The sequence below is a fragment of the Ahaetulla prasina genome, chromosome 3 (genome assembly GCF_028640845.1).
Source record: "Ahaetulla prasina isolate Xishuangbanna chromosome 3, ASM2864084v1, whole genome shotgun sequence".
Classification (NCBI taxonomy): domain Eukaryota; kingdom Metazoa; phylum Chordata; class Lepidosauria; order Squamata; family Colubridae; genus Ahaetulla; species Ahaetulla prasina.
Genome location: NC_080541.1, coordinates 224890342 through 224905480, shown reverse-complemented (window position 1 = coordinate 224905480; position 15139 = coordinate 224890342). Strand labels below are relative to the sequence as shown.

Below are 15139 nucleotides of genomic sequence, written 5' to 3'. Positions count from 1 at the left end.
TCCCTCCCCAATCCAGGGAAAGGATACTGAAAAATCCCCATTTCTTCATGATCAGCTGGGACTTGGGAGGCAGAGAATAGATGGGGGCAGGGCAGGGGTGAAATCTAAACATTTTCCCTACCTGTTCTGTGGGTGTGGCTTAATTGGTGGGCGTGGCTGGGTGGTCAGATGGCTGGGTGGGCGTGGCCAATAACAATAAATAATAAAAATAATAAACAAAGTATAAAAAAACAATAAGAGGTACCAAAAACCAACTTTCACACTTTACGCACACACAACACAACACAACACAACTGACTCACACACAACGTAAAAGCAGCTGCACTTCACACTTCACACAGCCACAAAAAGCTCAAAAAACAACTTTCACACTTTACACACACACAACTGACACACACACACACACAAAATACCACATACAGCTTTCTGAGATTTTGTGTGTTTGTGTAGTTAGAGTGAAACATCACAGAAACACACCAAATCTCAGAAAGCTGCACAAATATTTTATTTTATTATTAAGCTTTGTGGACTTCAATTCCCAGAGTTCCTCAGCTAGCAAAGCCAGCCAGCATTAATCACTCAGTGATGAAATAGATTAGCTAAATTTAGATTAATTCTGTCTGGTGCTGAAAATGAAACTGGGGCTTTCCGGCTGGGAAAAAAGCCATGAGGTTGATCAGTAATCAGGTAAGTGGCTTAGACTCTCTTAAAAGGAGGTTTTCTACATGTTTTCTACAGAAAACATGTTTTTTAAGGTTCTGCTGATGAGGAACTCAGGTGAGATCCCCAGAGTAGCCTTTAAATGTTTTTTTTTAAGTTTAAAGGCTCTGTCGATCTCAGCTGAGAGGCGGGATCCTCAAAGGCTTTTCTTTTACTTTTAAAGGCATGTTTCGGCTGAAGCAAAACTTCTTTTAAAAGTAAAAAAAACCCTCTGCTGATGGTGCGGCTCAGCAGAGGCAGCGGGGGTGGGGCCAGGGATTTTTGCTACCGGTCCTCCGAACCAGCCGCCTCCATCGCTACCAGATCGCACGAGCCAGTCCGATCCGGGAGCATTTCACCCCTGGGGCAGGGCCAATCAGATTTTTTACTACCAGTTCTCCAAACTACTCAAAATTTCTGCTACTGGTTCTCCAGAACTGGTCAGAACCTGCTGAAACCCACCTCTGGCTACAATTAAGCAATCAGGAAACAATCAATATCAGTATAAATTGTAAAGATACAAGCAACAAAGTTACAGTCATAAGTGGGAGGAGATGGGTGATGGGAACGATGAGAAGATAAATAGTAGTGCAGACTTAGTAAATAGTTTGACAGTGTTGAGGGAATTATTTGTTTAGCAGAGTGATGGCGTTCGGGGAAAAACTGTTCTTGTGTCTAGTTGTTCTGATGTGCAGTGCCCTGTAGCATCGTTTTCAGGGTAGGAGTTGAAACACATATAGTTGAAACATTTTTATAGAAGTGCCAAGGTCTCTTTAAAAGCTAAAACTAAGATTGGAAAACGCGCCATGTCTTCCCTTGATTGCTCCTTAACACTTTATTCATTAGACTCGAAGTCCTTCTTAATTGGCTGGTAATACAGGTGAATTGTTTTAATTGAAAAGCACTGAGTCAAAACTAATTCCTTCTATTAAAAAACTGGCTTGGATCTCAGTCCGTTTTTTTATGAAGTCTGGGATATTTTTTTCCCCTCCCCTTTTCTTCATCTTCACAGAAAGCTGTCTCTTTTGACCTCGCCCGACAACCTTCAGGAGTGTGGAAGAAATTTCATTTTAAGAAGAAAAATGCTGCGTTAATAGATAGAACAACTTTACTGTCATTTTGAATGTACACTAATCGGCATGCGTTAAAATGAAATTTTGTTGCATATAGCTCTCAAAGGGTCTTCACCTCTAATATATTAGAATTAGAATTAGAATTTATTGGCCAAGTGTGATTGGACACACAAGGAATTTGTCTTGGTGCATATGCTCTCAGTGTACATAAAAGAAAAGATACCTTCATCAAGGTACAACATTTACAACACAATTGATGGTCAATATATCAATATAAATCATAAGGATTGCCAGCAACAAGTTATAGTCATACAGTCATAAGTGGAAAGAGATTGGTGATGGGAACTATGAAACGATTAATAGAAGTGCAGATTCAGTAAATAATCTGACAGTGTTGAGGGAATTATTTGTTTAGCAAATATACTACATAAACATGACAAAATAAATAAAGAAATACAAAATTATGCCTATACCCACGTATATTATATGACACAGAGAAACAATACAATTTAGTGTAAAAGGGGGCTGTGAAAATATTTACAGATCCCTCTCATCCTGGTCATAAACTGTTTCAACTCCTATCCTCAAAATGACGCTATAGAGCACTGCACACCACAACAACTAGACACAAGAACAGTTTTTTCCTGAAGGCCATCACTCTGCTAAACAAATAATTCCCTCAACACTGTCAAACTACTTACTAAATATGCACTACTATTAATCTTCTCATCGTTCCCATCACCCATCTCCTTCCACTTATGACTGTATGCCTGTAACTTTGTTGCTTGTATCTTTATGATTTATATTTATATTGATTGTTTTCTGATTGCTTATTTGTACCCTATGACTATCATTAAGTGTTGTACCTTGATGAAGGTATCTTGTCTTTTTATGTACACTGAGAGTATATGCACCAAGACAAATTCCTTGTGTGTCCAATCACACTTGGCCAATAAAAAAAATCTATTCTATTCTAGTCTGGGTGTATACATGTACATGGTGAGAAAAATGAATCTTGTGAATTTACTAGACGGATGGCCTAGGGAACAAAGCTGTTACAGAATCTGGTAGTCCTGCTAGAAATATTCCGAAACCTCCTTCCAGTGGGGAGCAACAGAAACAGACCATAAAGTAGGTGTGCAGGGTCTCTAACAATGCTTTGAGCTCTAAGCACATAGAGCTTATAAGCAGCACCCTGAATAACGGGAAGCAAGCTTCCTATAATCTTCTCCGCTGTCCTGATCACTCTCTGTAGGGACTTTCTATCTTGAGGCGCTGCTGCCACCAAACCAAACAGGGATGCAGTTTGTTAAAACGCTGCCTATCATGCCTCTGTAAAAAGTGGCCAGGACAGAAGGAAAAAGATGGTTTTCCTTAACAGTAAGCAATGTCCTTGGAATAGCTCAAAAGAACTTTGCCATTTTCTGTGCAAACGGACAAGCATCCAAGCATCAGCACAGGTAGTCCTGGAATGACAACCGTAATGGAGCTTGCTTGCCCCTCCTGGTTGCAAAATGGACCGTCATGTAACCAGGCCAGTTTTACAACTGTTTTTATGGCAATTGTTAAAAGCGAATGCCGCAGTCATTACGTCAGCCAATGGATTGGTACGTTTTGCTTAAAAAAAAAAGGAAATAAAAATAGCAAAAAAAAAAAAGTCATAAAATGCAGTCATGTGATCCAGGGACCTTGCAAAGTACTTGATGTTTATAATAATAATAATAATATCAGAGTTGGAAGGGACCTTGGAGGTCTTCTAGTCCAACCCAAAACCCTACACCATTTCAGACAAATAGCTATCCAACATTTTCTTAAAAATTTCCAGTATTGGAGCATTTACAACTTCTGCAGGCAAGTTGTTGCACTGAGTAATTGTTCTAACTGTCAGGAAATTTCTCCTTAGTTCTAAGTTGCTTCTCTCCTTGATTAGTTTCCACCCATTGCTTCTTGTTCTACCCTCAGGTGCTTTGGAGAATAGCTTGACTCCCTCTTCTTTGTGGGCAGCCCCTGAAATATTGGAACACTGCTATCATGTCTCCCCTAGTCCTTCTTTTCATTAAACTAGACATACCGAGTTCCTGCAACCGTTCTTCATATATTTTAGCCTCCAGTCCCCTAATCATCTTTGTTGCTCTTCTCTGCCCACTTTCTAGAGTCTCAACATCTTTTTTACATCGTGGCGACCAAAACTGAATGCAATATTCCAAGGGTGGCCTTACCAAGGCCTTATAAAGTGGTATTAACACTTCACGTGATCTTGATTCTATCCCTCTGTTTATGCAGTCCTCTGTTTGGTCACATAAATGTGGGGAATGGCGTTTCCAATGCTCAAAAGTTCAAATCTGCATCATAAGTAGCCCCCAGGTAAGTTCATTCATTGTAACTTGGAACGGTCATAAGCAAAGGACTATGTGTATTGTATTTGTATTTTTATATTTTTGTAGTCTTTTAAGTTATATAATTTTACCGTTTAATATTGTAAGTCACCCAGAGTTACCCTGTAGTAAGATGGGCGACCACTAGAATTTAATAAATAAATACAATTAGTTCTCAACTTGTAACAGTTCATTTAGTGACTTTTTGAATTTACAGGGGCACTGAAAAAAGTGACATGACCGTTTTTCACACTTACGACCGTTGCGGCATCCCCATGGTCACATGATCAAAATTCAGACGCTTGGCAACTGACTCATAGTTACGATGGGTGCAGTATCCCGGGGTCATGTGATCACGTTTTGCGACCTTCTGACAAGCAAAGTCAATGGGGAAGCCAGATTCACTTAACAACTGAGTTACTAACTTAACAACTGCAGTGATTCACTTAACAACTATGGCAAGAAAGGTCATAAAATGAAGTAAAATTGACTTAACAAATGTCTCGCTTAGCAACAAAAATGTTGGGCTCAATTATGGTCGTAAGGTGAGGACTCTAAAATAAATAAATTACAGCCTGCCTGTAAATAAATAAATTAGTTAGAAATATAGCGAATGTGTTAAGTTTGGGTATTGACGAGGCAGGAGACCAGGTTAGTGACAACAGCTCTTTAATATAGTGTGACCCAGCAAAACTCTGGAGAAAAACCTCTCCTTATATACACTTCAGCCTGAGGCTGCATCCAATCAGAAACGAGATATTTCCCGCCTAAAACTCCCGCCAAAACTTACAGTAATACATTACACTCCTTCCCTCCCAGAAGGCACTTTGCCAATATTTGCATATTACTTCTCTACGTAGTCCTGCAGGTACGTGGGGCGTCTCCTGACTCTCCCGGACCTGCGCAGTTCACTTTCTGGAGTTGAGTCGAGCTTGCCGGAGGGACTTTTCGTTCCTCTGAGCTCCTCCTCCCGGCCATCCGGCCCTGGATTATTCGCCGGCTCGGACCTGCTGTCCTCTAGAGGGACCGGAGGGTGTCGCTGGACCTCGCCTGACTCAGATAAGTCTCTGTTTGGTCTTTGCTTACGCTTTCTGTTTGTTCTGGCTCCAGTCAGCTGTGGGGTTAATTAAATCATAGTCAGGGCTGTTCTCGCCTAATTCTGCCTTATCGCTCAATCTGTTTCTTAATTGATCTATGTGGCGCCCAGATTCTGCCATCGTCTAGTTCCACTAGATAAGATTTGGGGCCCGTTTGTCTATGACTATCCCCTCTTCCAGTTAGGGCCGTCGCTGTAATTATGTGCCCACACTGAGTCTCCTATGTTTAACTCGGATTCTATCTGGTTTTGTTTTGAACCCGTCCTGTACGTAGTTCGGTGTAGCCGGTCTAGCGGGCACCGTAGCTTCCGCCCCATTAATAGCTCGGCTGGGCTGCGGCGGTGGCCACACAGGGGTCCTGTGTTGACGGTTAGGAATGCGCCGATTTGTGCCTGCCAATCGCCGGGCCGCCGTGATAGCGCTTCTTCGCACTCCGGACAAACGTTCAGCAAGGCCGCTCGAGGGGTGGAACGGCGCTGAGAGGGCATGTCGGATGCCCTCTTCAGCCAGGTACCCTTCAAATAATGCTGCGGTGAACTGTGGGCGTTATCGGACACGAGGGTGTCCGGTAGCCCGTGCGTGGCGAAAAGGTGTTTTAGTGCTGAGATGACAGCTCCGCGGTTGTGGATTTCATTAGGATGATCTCCAGCCATTTGGAGAATGCATCCACCACAATTAGAAATGTTTGGCCGTGGAAGGGCGGCAAAATCAATGTGTATGCGGGACCAAGGGCCTTGGGGTTTCTCCCACTCCAAAACTGGGGCCGTGGGTGGTAGTGGTCTGGATTCCTGACATACTGGCATCGGCCAACCCTGTCACTGATTTCCCTGTCCATTAGGGGCCACCAGACATAGCTCCTAGCCAAACCCTTCATCCTCACAATTCCTGGGTGACCCTCATGCAGGAGTTCCAGAACTTTTTCCTCAGTTTCTGGGACTACCACCCTATCCCCCAGAGCAGGCACCCCTTGTACGGACAATTCCCTTTTTCTTTACAAATTCCTTGAAACGTTCGCAGCGGGCCATCCCTTGAACCCAACTGATTACAGTCCTTAAAACAACGTCCCGGTAGGAGGCCGAGCCACTTCCTGCGATGTGACTGGCCCCAGTCCAAAGAGTCAATTAGTAGAACGGTGTGCCCGGGTGGGGTCCTCGATTTCCTGGCAATGGGCATCTGCTCAATGCGTCCGCATGCCCCAGCTCCTTTCCAGGCCGATGCTGCAGCTTGTAGGAGTATGCGGTCAAAAAAATAGTCCATCTGGTCAGTCTAGGTGAGAGTGCTACTGGCGTTGGGCGGTCGCCAGCCAGCAACCCCAATAGCGGTCTGTGGTCAGTGACAATTTGGAAATCTCGCCCAAAAACGATTCGTGAAATTTTTCACCCTGACACTATGCGAGAGCCTCCCTATCTAGCTGGCTGTAATTCCTCTCAGCCGGGACATCGCTCGTGAATAGAACGCTATAGGGGCTTCAGTGCCGTTTGGGAGTCTGTGGCTAAGTACAGCTCCTACTCCATAGGGGACGATCACAAACCAATACTAACGGCAGTCTGTTGTTGTATTGTATTAACAGGCTATCGCTTGATAGCAAACTTTTACTGCCTCAAATGCCCTATTCTCTGACTTCCCCACGACCAAGCAGTGTTTTTCCAAGCAATTTATGCAGCGGTTCAGCAACGGTTGCCTTGTCTTTTAAAAACACGGCGTAAAGTTTACCAGACCCAGGAAAGCCTGGAGTTCTGTCTTGTTTTTGGGTGCTGGGGCTCTCTTTATCGCCTTGACTTTGCTCTCAGTGGGTGAATCCTTTTGTCTATTCTATAGCCCAAAATTCAACAGATTCGACCCCTATCTGACACTTGCTTGCTTTGACTTTTAATCCTGCCGACCTAAAATGGCCAAAACTTTCCTTAATCGCTTCCCCAGTTCTCTTAAATCTTCCCTGATACCAACACATCATCGAAATAGGGTACGACTCCGGTAACCCTTGTAGGAGCCGCTCCATCAAATTTTGGAATAGCCCGGGCCACACTCACCCGAACTGTAACGGGTGCACTTAAAGGCACCCAGTGCGTATAATGGTCTGGGCCTCAGCTGTGCTAGCATCTACGGGTAGCTGTTGGTACGCTTGTGCCAAGTCTAATTTGGCGAAAACTTGTCCGTGCCCTAGTGAGTGCAATAAGTGTTGCACTACTGGAACTGGGTAGGCGCTCTTTTGCAATGCTTTGTTCAAGGTAGCCTTGTAATCAGCGCAAATTCTTATGGACCCGTCTGGTTTTATTGGGTGACGATTACGCCTCCCATTTGGCATGGTCAACTGGCACTAGTATCCCCTGGCTGACTAATTTATCTAACTCTTTGTCTATTTTAGGTTTGAGTGCAAAAGGAACCCTCCTTGCCTTTAACCTAATGGGAGCTATTTGGGGGTCTAAATTGAAGGAGATGGGGGTCCCCTTGTACTTGCCTAAACGGTCCTCGAATACGTCTGCGAATTCCTCCATTAGGGCGTTTTGCAGGTTGCATCCGCTCCGGTGGACGCCAGTCACCCCCATTCCCAACGCCTGAACCAGTCTAGCCCCAGCAAGCTTGGCAAGGTTCCTCGACTAACGTGATGGGCAGGGTCTTTCGTATGTCCCAGACTTGACCTTGACGGTCGTTGTCCCTCGAACAGGGATGCGGTTGCCCTGGTAATCCTGCACCCGGAGCCGTTGTTTCTGTAGCTTGCGCTGTGCGATGTGCTGCAAGGCTTTCACAAAAGTGTCCCAGGACATGATTGTGATTGCTGATCCTGTGTCTACTTCCAGTCGGCACGCACGCCTTCAATTGTCGGGTTTGTGAAGATCTTTTCTTCGATGCGGGTAGCTGCGTGGTCTATGGTAACAGTCATTCGGTTTGACTTCGCTCTTTCTTTCCTGGCCAATCGCGGTCGCCTCGCCGATCTCGCGCTCTGATTGGCTGGTTTGAAATTTCGCGGCGGAATGTGGGTTTGCATCTCTGACTCAGAGCCGCTCTGATTGGCCGATTTGAATTTTCGGCGGAAAGGTTGGGGTGCTCGGCAGACTTGAGCCAGGTGCCCCTTCCTTTCACACCGCCGGCAAATGGCGTCCCTGAACTTACATCTTTGGCGCTGATGTCGCCCCCCGCAACTTCCGCATTCCTCCGGGTCTTCCCTTGTCGATTTTCCGGTGTAGTGGACTTCTTCCTCCTCTTCGCTGGTTGACTCACGATAGGTTTCTTCGTGGTGGACTGTGCTCGGCTTTGCGCCCGCCATCGGCGTGAGTCGCTTTTGTAAGGTGTCTGCTGCATGGTTGGACATCTCATGGGCTCTGGCTTCGTCCAGAGCGTTTGCCAATGTCAGGTTGCTCTTGGCTAGCAACCGTCTCCTCAAACGGATGTCTCTGACCCCCCGTATAAGTTGTTCCAGCAGCTCTTCGTCCAGATCGCGGTACTCGCAATGCTTGGAGGCTTGTCTCAGGGCTGCCATGTAGGCGCTGGTAGACTCGCCTTCTTGTTGCCTGCCCTCCCCAAACTCGCATCCGAACGATTTGGACGGGCTGGTGCGTAGTGATTCTTCAGGAGGGTCTGAAGGGTCTGCCACGATACGGAGTGTAGCGGTGTTGGCTCCGCTAGGGCTTCTGCGACGGCGATGACTGCTGACCCACAGTGGCTTATGAAGTAAGCCCGTTTGCGGTTGTCGGAGACTCCCTGTAGCTCGTTTGCCTCCAGGAAACTTTCGAAACGGGTCATATATATTCCCCATGTCTCCTGGGCAGGGTCAAACGGAGTGGGTGGCGTGTAGCCGGTCATCGCTGCATTCGCCGTCACCTTGCTGGGTTTGATTCTCGTAGTGAGTTCAGCTCTGTTCTGGTGCTCTGCCTCAATATCCCATCCTCGTCGCCAATGTTAAGTTTGGGTATTGACGAGGCAGGAGACCAGGTTAGTGACAACAGCTCTTTAATATAGTGTGACCCAGCAAAACTCTGGAGAAAAACCTCTCCTTATATACACTTCAGCCTGAGGCTGCATCCAATCAGAAACGAGATATTTCCCGCCTAAAACTCCCGCCAAAACTTACAGTAATACATTACAGAATGCTTGTTGTTCTTCACCTTCCCACCTCACCTGGTTGTGTGTTTATATTCCATCAAGGCGCCGGTGACACATAGAGACCGCCTAGACCAGGGTTGGGTAATTATGGCGCCTATACAATCTGTGGACTTCAACTCCCAGAATTCCTGAACCATGTCGGCTCAGGAATTCTGGGAGTTGAAGTCCACAGGTCATAAAGGGCAGTGGTGGGTTTCTACTGGTTCACCCCGATTTGGGCGAACCAATAGTAGCGGCAGCGGGAAGCTCCGCCCACCCGCCCGCCCATCATCATCGACGCTCTGCGCATGCGCAGAAGTGCCATGCGTGAGCAAAGCAAACACACGCACAGTCCTGAACTGGTAGCAAAGGTAAGTGAAAACCACTACTGGTTTCACGGGTGTAAAACTCACGGAGTCATGTTGTCGTCACGTGACGTATCGCGACTTTTATCCCCTTTGGTAAAATAGAGTTGGGCTTGGCCAGTGCATGATGCATCCAGCCTGCCATAGTTGCTCAACCCTGACCTAGTGTTGTGTCTCGTCCGCTTTCACCGCAGCCGGAGCCTTCTTATCTGCTTCCGAACGCTGAGGAATGTCCTAGTATGCCTCCCGGCCCCAGCCCTGGCTCCATGCCCAGACAGGCCGAGGAGGAAGAAGTGCCTCCAGCCCCCAGCTCTGGCTCCATGCCCAGGCAAACGGAGCAACCAGACCCCTCCCCCTCCCCCACAGCATGTGAGCCTGAGGAAGGTCAATTACCAACAGCTGCAGACTGGAGTGACCCTCGCTTCAGAAGACTTGAAAGGCGGCGGCAACAGAAGGAAGGGAGGGGCAGGCCTGGATAAGTGCTGAGTCATGGAGCCATACCCCATGGCCTATATAAAGGATCTGCTTTCTGGCAGTCTCTGAGTCAGGCAAAGTCTAAACATATCTTGCTGAAGTCACTTTCTGGTCTCCTGCCTGCCTTGAGGACTTTGCTAGGACTTTGGCAGAGCTGCAGAGGCACGCCTGATTCGGATTTCCCTGACCCGGCCGTCAGCGGAGGAGTGGGACATGACACCTAGGCTGACCTTCTTCAGAACAACCTGGCCTCTTCTTGGTCTTATGACAGTATGGCTTGCTCACTTTCTTGGAGTTTAAAAATGTCATGCAAGAAACGGATAGCTTGCAGATCGTGGGCGAGTAATGAGAAATTTCTGCAGCTACACTCACTCCTGCCCGGCAGGGTGCCAAGAATATTGCACTTCAGGTGTTAAAGAGTCATTCGCCCTGATTTGCAAAATTGCTCTGCCCACTTCATGGTGCATAAATTGCTCATCGTTATTAAAAAAAGAAAGAGATCAAATTCCCCCCCCCCTTTCTGAAAAATAATTGAATTATTGACCCACGTAGCTGCTGCTGTATAGTAACTGAATCTTGTATTCGGGGTGCAATATTCTTGGTGGCTGGTTCCTGAAAAAAGAAGGAAGAACGGGAGCGGAGAAAGATTATATCTGAAGGATATTTCATTTCCGTAATCATCAGAGCTCTAATGGAAGCCAAAATGGGATCAGATGTGCAACTTTCAATCCACATTGGAGACTCCTCCAAAATTTCAGGTTAACGAACAGAAATGTTACCAACAATAAACAGTTTGGTGTAGCACTTAAGGCGTTCTCCCAGAAACCAGGAGAGCGTGAGTATTGGTTCCATCTTAGATATCAAAGCTGGTTAGGTGAGTTTGGGCCAATCACCAGGAGAGCAAGAGTTCTAGTTCTGCCTTAGGCATGAAAGATAGCTGGGTAAGTTTGGGCCAATCACCAGAAGACTGAAAGTTCTAGTTCCACCTCTGGTTTTCTGAGAGTTCGAGTTCCGTCTTAGGCATGAAAAATAGCTGGATGAGTTTGGGCCAATCACCGGAAGAGTTCTAATTCCGCCTTAGGCATGAAAGTTTGGGCCAATCCCCAGGAGACTGAGAGTTCTAGTTCCGCCTTAGGCATGAAAACTAGCTGGATGAGTTTGGGCCAATCATCAGGAGATGGTGAATTCTAGTCCCACCCTAGCTATGAAAGTTGATTGAGTGAATTTGGGCCAGTCACCAGGAGACAGTCAGTTCTAGTCTCACTTTAGACATGAAAACCGGCTGGGTGAATTTGGTCCAGTCACTTTCTCTCAGCCCAATCCACTCACAGGATGGTTGTTATGGGGGAAATAGGAGGAAAAAGATGTATTAGGTATGTGTTCACCACCTTGAAGGTGGCTCAGTGGCTAAGATGCTGAGCTTGTCGATCAAAAGTTCAGCGGTTCGAATCCCTAGTGCCGCGTAAAGGGATAGGCTCCCATTACTTGTCCCAGCTTCTGCCAACCTAGCAGTTCGAAAGCACTTAAAAAAATAAATGCAAGTAGAAAAATAGGGACCGCCTTTGGTGGGAAAGTAACAGCGTTCCGTGTGCCTTTGGCATTGAGTCATGCTGGCCACATGACCACGGAGACATCTTCGGACAGCGCCAGCTCTTCGGCTTTGAAACGGAGATGAGCACTGCCCCCTAGAGTCGGGAACGACTAGCACATATGTACGAGGGGAACCTTTACTTTTACCCCACCTTGAATTACTTACCGAGTAATAAAGGCGAGATATAAGTCTAATAAATAAATAAATAAATCTCCTGGTTGATTAAAAGTCCCCACTGGTTCCTTGGGAGCTAACATTTCAGGGCCGGCTTTGCCACTAGTTTTTCATCTCAAACAGTGACAGACCAGGTTGGCACTCACGTTGTGGAAAAATGCTCAGTGCTTGGGCTGTCCAAGATGCGGCTGAATCCCCCTCAGAGGTGTCCGCAGTGCTCAGAAATGATGACCTCAAGACAAGGAAACGCCATGGGCTTTTCACGCCTAGAAGGAGCCCTTTGTGCATTTAATAAGTTCCAGGCCAAGTTTTCTGCCCCATAAATCTTAATTAGATAGCCGCCTTTTTTCTCTCCCACTTACGAACTGATGGTGGCTGATTCATGGCCACGGCTAAGCTGTTGTCGGAAGTGGGCACCCAGCGGCCCAAGGCTCAAATACCATTGATCCCAACAGCCCAGGGGTGATTCATGTGCAGAAGGAAGACAGATGGTTCAGTTTTCCAACAATTATCCGCAGCCTGAGGGGTAGATTAACCTCTGCACTTCCATCCCATAATAAGCCATCTTTCTGGGTTTTCGGTACACACGTGCGTGCTGGTGGGCGAATGGCCATAGGGCGGGAATGGAGTTATTGGAGGTCAGTAATGTGGAAAATCCACTCAAAAGCCTGTAAGATTTTTTTTTAAACTTGGAAACCACTTATGGACTTTGTGCTCGAGTTAGAAAAAAATTGATTTTGGGTGTCAAGAATTGTTGTAGAATGGCTAGCATACAGCTGGCCCCCAACTTACAACAACAATTGAGCCCAACATATCTGTTGCTAAGTGAGACAGTTGTTAAGTGAAACTGTGCTGACTGAGGGATTCTGGGAGTTGAAGTCCACAAGTCTTAAAAATGGCCAAGGTTGGAAACCCTTGGTCTAAAGAGATGCAGTTGCTGGAACTCCATCCGATGTAGCATGGAGAGCCATGTTCATTGCGATAAACTTTCCATACCCTCTTTTTGAAGGTCTCAAGTGATGAAACTCCCACAACTTCCAAAGGCAACTTCTGTTGCACTGGTAGATTTTTCTCACTGTCAGAAAATTTCTCCTTATTTCCAGGTTGAATCTCTCCTTGTTCAGTTTCCATCCGTTATTCCTTGTCTGGCCTTTGGGTGCTTTGGAAAATAGCTTGACCCACTCCTCTATGTGGCAGCCCCTCTAATATTGGAAGACTGCTATCATGTCTCCCCTGGTCCTTCTTTTCATTAAACTAGACATACCAGGTTCCTGCAACCGTTCATCCTGTTTTAGCCTCCAGTCCCCTAATCATCCTGGTTGCTCTTCTCTGCACTCTTCCTAGAGTCTCAACATCTTTTTTATAGTGTGGTGACCAAAACTGGATGCAGTACTCTAGGTGTGGTCTTACTAAAGTTTTATAGAGTAGCATTAGTACCTCCCTTGATCTTGATTGTATCCCTCTGTTAATGCAGTTTAGGATCACATTGGCTCTTTTGGCTGCCGCTGCACACAGCTGGCTCATATATAACTGGTTGTCCACTAAGACTCCAAGATCCCTCTCACAGTCACTGCTATTAAGCCTGGTTTCACCCAGTCTATATGAGTACTTTTGGTTTTTCTTGCCTAAGTGTAGGACTTTACTTGTCTCTACGTTGAATTTCATTTTGTTAGATAGGGCCCAGTGTTCAAGTCTGTCAAGATCCATCTGGATCTTGAGGCTATCTTCTAGGGCAGGGGTCTCCAACCTTGGCAACTTTAAGCCTGGAGGACTTCAACTCCCAGAATCCCCCAGCCAGCAAAGCTGGCTGGGGGATTCTGGGAGTTGAAGTCCTCCAGGCTTAAAGTTGCCAAGGTTGGAGACCCCTGTTCTAGGGTGTTAGCTATTCCTGCCACCTTAGTATTATCTGCAAATTAAGTTCCCCTCTTATTCCCTCATCTAAGTTGTTTATGAAGACACTGAAGGGTACTGGGCCTAAGACGAAATCTTCAAGACCCTCTAGGTCAGTTTTGATAATCCTGGTCACAAATGGAACAATTCCAATCATGGTGTCTGTGTAACAGTTAAACAAAAATGAAATTTCTCCCTTTGACCATGTTAGCCAAGAAGAAATTTCCTGACTGTGAGAACAATGAACAAATGGAAGCATGAATGAAATCATAAACAGAGCAGGGTTTTCTCCAAACTGCCCCCCCCAAATTTTAAATCTCTTCACACAAATGCAGCTAATTGGTAGAGCTCGATTTCCCAATAAAGAAATTAATTGAGTTGCATATTTTTAAAATACAGGTGGTCCTCGATTTACAACCATTCATTTAGTGACCACCGGACGTTACAAGGGCACTGAAAAGGGCATTTTTTTCCCCCACTTGCAACGTTCCCATGGTTACGTGATCAAAATTTGGGGGCTTGGCAACTGGAATGCATTTATGAGCGGTTCACTGTCCCAGGTCACATGATCACCATTTCCCAGCCGGAAATGGGGGAAGCCAGATTCATTTAATGAAAAGAAGGACTAGGGGAGACATGATAGCACCTTCCAATATCTCAGGGGCTGCCACAAAGAAGAGGGAGTCAAGGTATTCTCCAAAGCACCTGAAGGCAAGACAAGAAGCAATGGGTGGAAACTAATCTTTGTTGAGACTCTAGAAAGAGGGAAGAGAAGAGCAACAAAGATGATGAGGGGAGTGGAGGCTGAAACATATGAAGAACAGTTGCAGGAACTGGGTATATCTAGTTTAATGAAAAGAAGGACTAGGGGAGACATGATAGCAATGTTCCAATATCTCAGGGGTTGCCCCAAAGAAGAGGGAGTCAAACTATTCTCCAAAGCACCTGCAGGCAGGACAAGAAGCAATGGGTGGAAACTCATCAAGAAGAGAAGCAACTTAGAACTAAGGAGAAATTTCCTGACAGTCAGAACAAATAATCAGTGGAACGACTTGCCTCCAGAAGTTGTGAATGCTCCAACACTGGAAGTTTTTAAGAAGAGATTGGACAACCATTTGTCTGAAGGGCCGGGATAGCTCAGGCTGTTAAGAAGCCTGTTATTAGAACACAGTAGCCTGCAATTACTGCAGGTTCAAGCCCGGCCCAAGGTTGACTCAGCCTTCCATCCTTTATAAGGTAGGTAAAATGAGGACCCAGATTGTTGGGGGGGCAATAAGTTGACTTTGTAAAAAATATACAAATAGAATGAGACTATTGCCTT

The 15139-nt window shown here is 46.0% G+C and overlaps 1 long non-coding RNA gene across 1 annotated transcript; it reads left to right on the top strand.

Moving 5' to 3' along the window:
- The first annotated feature begins 657 nt into the window (after positions 1–657).
- Positions 658–4641, top strand: LOC131194038 (uncharacterized). The gene is made up of 3 exons (XR_009154098.1): positions 658–687; positions 3926–4136; positions 4365–4641. It is a non-coding gene; the product is annotated as an uncharacterized LOC131194038 (long non-coding RNA).
- Positions 4642–15139: the final 10498 nt, after the last annotated feature.